The sequence below is a fragment of the Mytilus galloprovincialis genome, chromosome 2 (assembly GCF_965363235.1).
Source record: "Mytilus galloprovincialis chromosome 2, xbMytGall1.hap1.1, whole genome shotgun sequence".
Taxonomy (NCBI): Eukaryota; Metazoa; Mollusca; class Bivalvia; order Mytilida; family Mytilidae; genus Mytilus; species Mytilus galloprovincialis.
Window position 1 is genome coordinate 88,493,710 of NC_134839.1, and position 6,650 is coordinate 88,500,359.

The 6,650-nt window shown below is 32.1% G+C and overlaps 1 protein-coding gene across 1 annotated transcript in view; it reads left to right on the top strand.

Annotated features, from left to right (window-relative positions):
* The window catches only part of LOC143064763 (stimulated by retinoic acid gene 6 protein-like), a 47,513-nt gene extending 42,733 nt beyond the window's left edge, over positions 1 to 4,780 (top strand). The window contains exons 15-16 of the mRNA XM_076237840.1: positions 416 to 579; positions 1,304 to 4,780. The gene's annotated coding sequence lies outside the window, so the exon portion shown is untranslated. The remainder of the gene's footprint in view (positions 1 to 415; positions 580 to 1,303) is intronic.
* Positions 4,781 to 6,650: the final 1,870 nt, after the last annotated feature.

The window sequence follows — 6,650 nt, forward strand, 5'->3', positions numbered from 1 at the left end:
CCCTATCAAATACTGGTTAACTAACAGAAACGGTATGGTGTGCATAGAACACACCTTTTTCATTTACAACTTTCCAGTTATCATCATATTATTCCTCTAATGATACATTAAAAGCGTTGACCAATTATGAAAAGAGATGTGACCCGGATGTTAATTCCATTCAAATAAAGGGCTGTAAAGCAGCATGTAAGTGTGCATAGGAGAACAAAAGAATCAATAACGGGAAACAAATTTGGAGGCTACATTATTGGATTATTTTTTGGTTTCTATATCAAACTATGCAATTACAATTATCAAATAGGTAGCATGATAGTTTGATACTAATGCTTGATTTTGTATTTTTGGTATTTTATTAGTACTTGCACCCATTGTATTATATGTCGACATTTTCTATCCAATATTTGTTCTTTTTCAGAAAATTTTTCAACATATTGTCATTCCTCATGTTCTTCTTTCACGTCATCATTGGATTTGTCAGTTGTTTGACGAGGATTACGGCTGGTCTATGGATAAGTTTGATATCACTAGCCAGGATAGATAAGAATATGCTTCCCAAGGGCTATGAGAAGCAGGACACAGGTAAATTAATTATAAAACTATGTTAAAGCTGTTAATGCTGTTAACGCTGATTCTATTTGTGGCACCTTGCTATGTAATTTTAACGTTTATAGAAATAGTACCTGGATGTGTAATTCAAACTTAAATTCCCTTGTCCTTTTACGTTAATACGTACCTTTTGAGAGACAGCTACATGAGCTCAAAGATTAAAATATATATTAATGAAATTTTAGAAATAATATAAAACAAAAATTTAAAACGTTGAGGTATCCCGAATGTTGCTATTTCTAGCAAAAACAGGAACGGATTGACTTTTAATTCTGATATACATAAGTATGTTACCTTAATTGTTTGTATTAACTGATCCTTTATTCGACAAGTACTTCTATGATGACATGAATTATCATTGATATGGTCATATTTATGAACTAACTGTTTACAAAACTGTTGAATGTTTGAAATACTAATACTTTTCCACCTCAGGAATAGATTACCTTAGTTGTATTTTGGCAATACTTTTAGGAAATTTGCTCTTCAATGCTCTTCAACTTTGTAATTTATTTGGCCTTTTTAACGTTTTTGGATCCGAGCGTCAAATATGAGTCTATTGTAGACGAAACGCGTGTCTAGCGTAATTACACAATTTAATCCTGGTATCTATGATGAGTTTATTTGATATTGAACTGATTGATATATCCATAAATTGAAGTGTTACCATCGTAAAACACTTTTTTTTTTATCTCAGGCTATTCGGCTTATATTGGGATGTTAATGGTAGAGGTTCATCACAGAAATCCAGTAGCGTCCGTATTTTGTAACGAATTATTAGTCAGCAACAGAGAAAAGGGTTGTGCTAACGTTTTACTAGCACCTGTCAATGATAACCAAGGGAATGCCGAATCAATCAGTCAAAAACATAGACGTATTTGCCGTAAATGGGATAAGCTAGTCACACTTATTAACAATCCATCGGCCAGACGTAATTTTGTGGAAGAGAAATCTGAATGTTCAATCGAACAAGTTGAAATCGCCATATAGTTGGAAGACCTTGTGGATTAGAGAAATATCAAACTAGAGGAATATTATCTTAAAATGGCAATTGTTCAAAGAACTCACAACGATGTTAATAATTTTGTTAGAAGCTAAGACAAGTTGCGGTTACAGGAATATGTATGTTTTAATGAGAGAGAAAAATTTTTGGCATTAACGAAGGCAATTTGTTCAGCAGAAATATGTATTAAGACGATTTAATAACATCTAAATAGTATATTACAATCTGACATTATTATGTTTTATTATTGAATGTAAGTTTGAACGTAGTTTTCAATTTAGACTTGTATATATACGAGTCTAAATTGAAAACTACGTTCAAACCTATGATTGCGTTGGATAAAAACCGCAATTTTTATACGTGTGCATGTAAAACAAATTTCGTTGTAGAAGGGTCTAAATACAGCACAAACAACATTTTCAAAAAGACCAAAAAAGCGAAATTGCGGTTTTTATCCAACGCAATCATAGGTTTAAAGTAGTTTTTAATTAAGACTTGTTTATATTTTTTCGTACAACTTTTGTGATGACATATTCCGTTCGTATCTTCCACTTTTCTTTCTGTTGTACTAATTCAAATCTGGAGTTTCTAGGCTACAATCTTAAAGAAGAACGAAAACTCTGAAATGAGATGTAGACGAGCAACTGACTTGAGTATAGATTTTCTGTGTATTGCATTGATTTATCTTAATTTGTGAATTGATCTCTCGGTGTGATGATATATTTCAAGCTTCTCGCTTGCAAATGGATTTTCTCAGTCGAAATGAGTTAAAACGCTATGCATATTGAGTCAAGGTCATTGACATTGTTAAAAAAAAAATTAAATACAGAATATCTCTGGTCTGCCAACTCGAGGATATATGCCCGCTTCATCTCATCTGAATCTAACTTTCTTTGGCATATCAACAAAGAGTATTGTTTTTGCTAGCGCTCGTCACTTTCGTAATTTACGAAACGGTTTTCGCAATGACGAAAGTATTGCAAAACAATTTCGTCACTTAAATTTTGAAAGCCTAAAAATATTTTCTCATCAAAATACTATAAATCTACCTGTCTTTATGTTTTTGACCCCCAGTTAATCAACATTTTCAACAGGTGTTACAAGTTGTGATTACAACTAATCTGCTTATCGCCATCGGATGGGTCACTTATCCGTTAATTATTAATAAACCTCATAATTCACCATAATAACTATTAACAAGGAAACTCATTCAGACGGCATTTCAATAACAATGAGTATAGTTTTGTCATTTGATCAAAATTGCTTCCCCCTGGACAGTTTGCATTTGAATTTCTATATTTCTCAAACCATTACAATTTCAAGTTCGTTGGTCGTAGATTCGTCATTCGAACGCATTTCGTCATATTTGATATAAATTTTCCTCAAAAAATTTCGACAATTTCCATTTAACATATAGAACTTTATTCAAAACGTTCAGAAATCAAACAGATGCTTCCTGTACTGTGTATATATAGACATCAAAAACGTAAAATACGAAATCATTTAGTATCAATTAACCGAGAGATACAAATATATATCTCTTACCATGGAAGTATTATAATATAATGCTTCCAAGCTCTTGCTAAAGGAATTTAAATCTAAAAATGATAATTTCCTGCTTTTATAAATCACAAACCAATACGTAGATGAATTCGGACTCGTTTTGAATTTATTATCCCCGTGTCACTTCCCGTTTTCATTTTATTTTAAAACCGAAGGTAGTAACGTTAAGGTGGCACGGTAGTATTTGCATTCCAGAATTTAGGTTGCTCTTTTGTGTACCCTACTTAGGTAAATGTATCTAAACAGTGTGATTGGACAAAAAATACAGTATCAACTGAACATACTTTCCCAAACTGAAGTATGAATCAGGTGTAGAAAAATATGAAATAATTTTACATACAGATGAAAATGAATTTTTAGGATTTTTTTATTTTGTATTCACTGCACCGTAAAAGACCTAAAAGTACTTTTTAAAAAAGCAAAAAAAGTAAACGGTCATGATACATATTCAAATTCATTTCTGAATAGTAAAATGAAAGTACTTCAGTTAACTGTGAATGTAGAATTTTTTGCAGTGTTAGAAGAAAGTTCACCGTGCCACCTTTATCTATTCTTCTTTTGTTTACAACCTCCTTACAGTCATAATGTTATCTATTCTTCTTTTGTTTACAACCTCCTTACAGTCATAATTATCGTTTCAAAAAGGGTTTTATACAGTTCCGACTTAATAAACAATAATTTCCTCCAAATATCGATTTAGACGTTTTCCTATAAGGATACTGATTATGCAGTGAGATGATCGTTGCAAGTTAATGTCTGCTGTGGTTCCCTGTTGAAAAAAAACAACTTTTGTTGATCAGGAATGTCCCCTCTAACAAACCGAAGAGAAGAAATTGTGAACTTAATTTTGAGATCCCATGTAAGAATCTTTCATAATAAGGGACATTACAGTCAAATCATACAATACCTTGGTCCTTTTAATGTCTGACAAAGTCCAATATGTAGCTAGAAATTTTCATCCTTGGTCCCGTGCTGTTACACAAAAAAGGTTGATTCTAATAGCTCACAAAAGCGACTAAAGCCCTCAAACTCCTAGCCTAAAGTTCAAATTGAAGACACACACCCTCTTGGTTATTAAGAATCATTAAAAAAATCTGTATTTAGACGAAAGAGAGGCGAAAGATATCAGAGATATAGCCTTGGAACTACTAAATATGGCTTAAGATCGTTTCGTTATAATGCTGCACAAATTTGGAATGAGCTACCGAACCATTGTCGATTGGAAACATCTTTCGACCAATTCAACAAATTGGTACAAACATGGGATCCAAGTAACAGCTCATGCCAGTGCAGTGCATGCATATACTGTTTTATTTTACTTTTATTTTCTGTGTGACTATTTGATTTGTGCAATCTTATTATTAACTTGTGCTATGTTTTAAGTGTACTATATGATTTTAACTTATATATGTCATTATGGTATCTTACTATGCATTATATGTTTAAAATTGTGTTGTTTTCATGACTTTTGTATGTGTGTATTGTATTGTGTGTGTGTGTGTGTGTGTATTGTATTTTGTTATTAAGTCGATTTGAAAAGCTCACTAGAGCTTGTGTTATGTAGTTTATTGAATATCGACTCTAAATAAAACTTTGAATTGAATTGAATTGAATTGAAAAAGAGAAACATTAAAGTCGAAAATAAACTGACAACGCCATGGCTTGAAAAGAAAGAAAAAAATCGTAATTTTCGAAAGCAACGTCATTGACGATAAACTATGACATCATCGTTGTCCTACTTCACTCGACTGAGAAAAACAAATTTGAAGAAGAAATGCAATAAAGACTCATTATGTAAATCAAAGATAAGTTATGTGGCTTCTATGGTCCTCAGTAAGAATATGTTTCCAACCCAGAACTACTGTTAGACAGTCTAATGAAGTAGAAAATCGACATGATGAACAATTAGGAAGATACAAGTAAGCCAAAATGTGAATTGTGGAATTAATTGTGAATTGTGGAATAACTTTATATGAAAATCAATTAAGATATGTTAAGTACATTGTTTCCAGTCCGAGGCCAATCATTGGCCTAGTATCCATGTATAGATATTTGAATGGCTCTCATATCAAATGACAAAACCATAACACATGATCTAATTGTTATTTTTATTTTATAGTAAATTGTAAAATATTTCACCATATTAACAGTTGAGAATTATATTTACTAGATTTATAAAAAATTAAAAAAATACTTTCCTATTGATAGTGAAGTGAGGTATTAGTAATTGAAATGTTATCACATAAACGTTATTAGAAATACTGTCAACAATAAATCAAGCACATTCGTTTTTTCACCTATTAATCAAAATTGATTAAATGTTCTAGTAATAAGGTTTGTTGTATATCAAATAAATTGATTATGAATACGAATAACCTACAAACAACGATGATCGCAGGCCTGGGTTCAAATGACTAGCATTTCGAAGCACGTGATTTCACTTATGAATTTCACGCCCATAACTGTCTGTATTTTTATCAATTTTGAAACATATGTACAACTTCTAACTAGAATCTATGACACGTGATGATTTCAACATACAAACTTTCAACTTTACATTTATCAACTGTAGCTTGCCCTCTGTTTTAACAGTTATCAAAGGTACCAGGATTATAAACGAGAAGGAGAAGATACCAAGGAACATTCATAAATCTTAAACAAACAGACAACCCGTTAAATAAACAGACAAAAAGCAAACAAACAATAAACAAACAAACAAAAAAAACAAACAAACAAAAAAACCAAACAAACAAAAAAATAAAGACTTGGCTGTGCAACACGAGCACCACCAAAAACTGTTAATGATCATGTTGCTCAGTCTTTAGTCAACCAAATTTGGAAAAACGTTTTTGGTTCTAAATGCACTTCAACTTTGTACTTAACTTAAGAAAAGAAGATGGGGTATGATTGCCAATGAGACAACTCTCTTCAATTTCTTAAAGAGACAAAATGACACAGAAATTAACAACTATAGGTCACCGTACGGCTTTCGACAATGAGCAAAGCCCATATCGCATAGTCAGCTATAAAAGGCCCCAAAGTGACAATGTAAAACAATTCAAACAAGAAAACTAACGGCTTCATTTATGTACAAAAAATTAACAAAACACAAATATGTAACACATAAACAAACGGCAACCACTTAATTACAGACACCTACATAGAGAATGTGGTGGAGTCAAACATGCTAGCGGGATTCCAACCCATAACTTGCCCTCTTTTAATTGTTTTATTCGAGCCTGACTGATGAGTCTTTTGTATAGGAAACACACGTCCATTTAATACGTTATGCTTATGTATTTTAACACTATTTTGACGTCATTCTCAGAGATGTGCTCCTTATACATTCAAAAAATGTTAACGGTAAACATCACGGATAGGCATGATAGGTGGACCGATGCTATGTGTCGGTGTCTCAACATGTTTTCGCGGTCTTAAATCTTTTTGTTTTACTTTATACGGATTGTTTCGCTTTTCC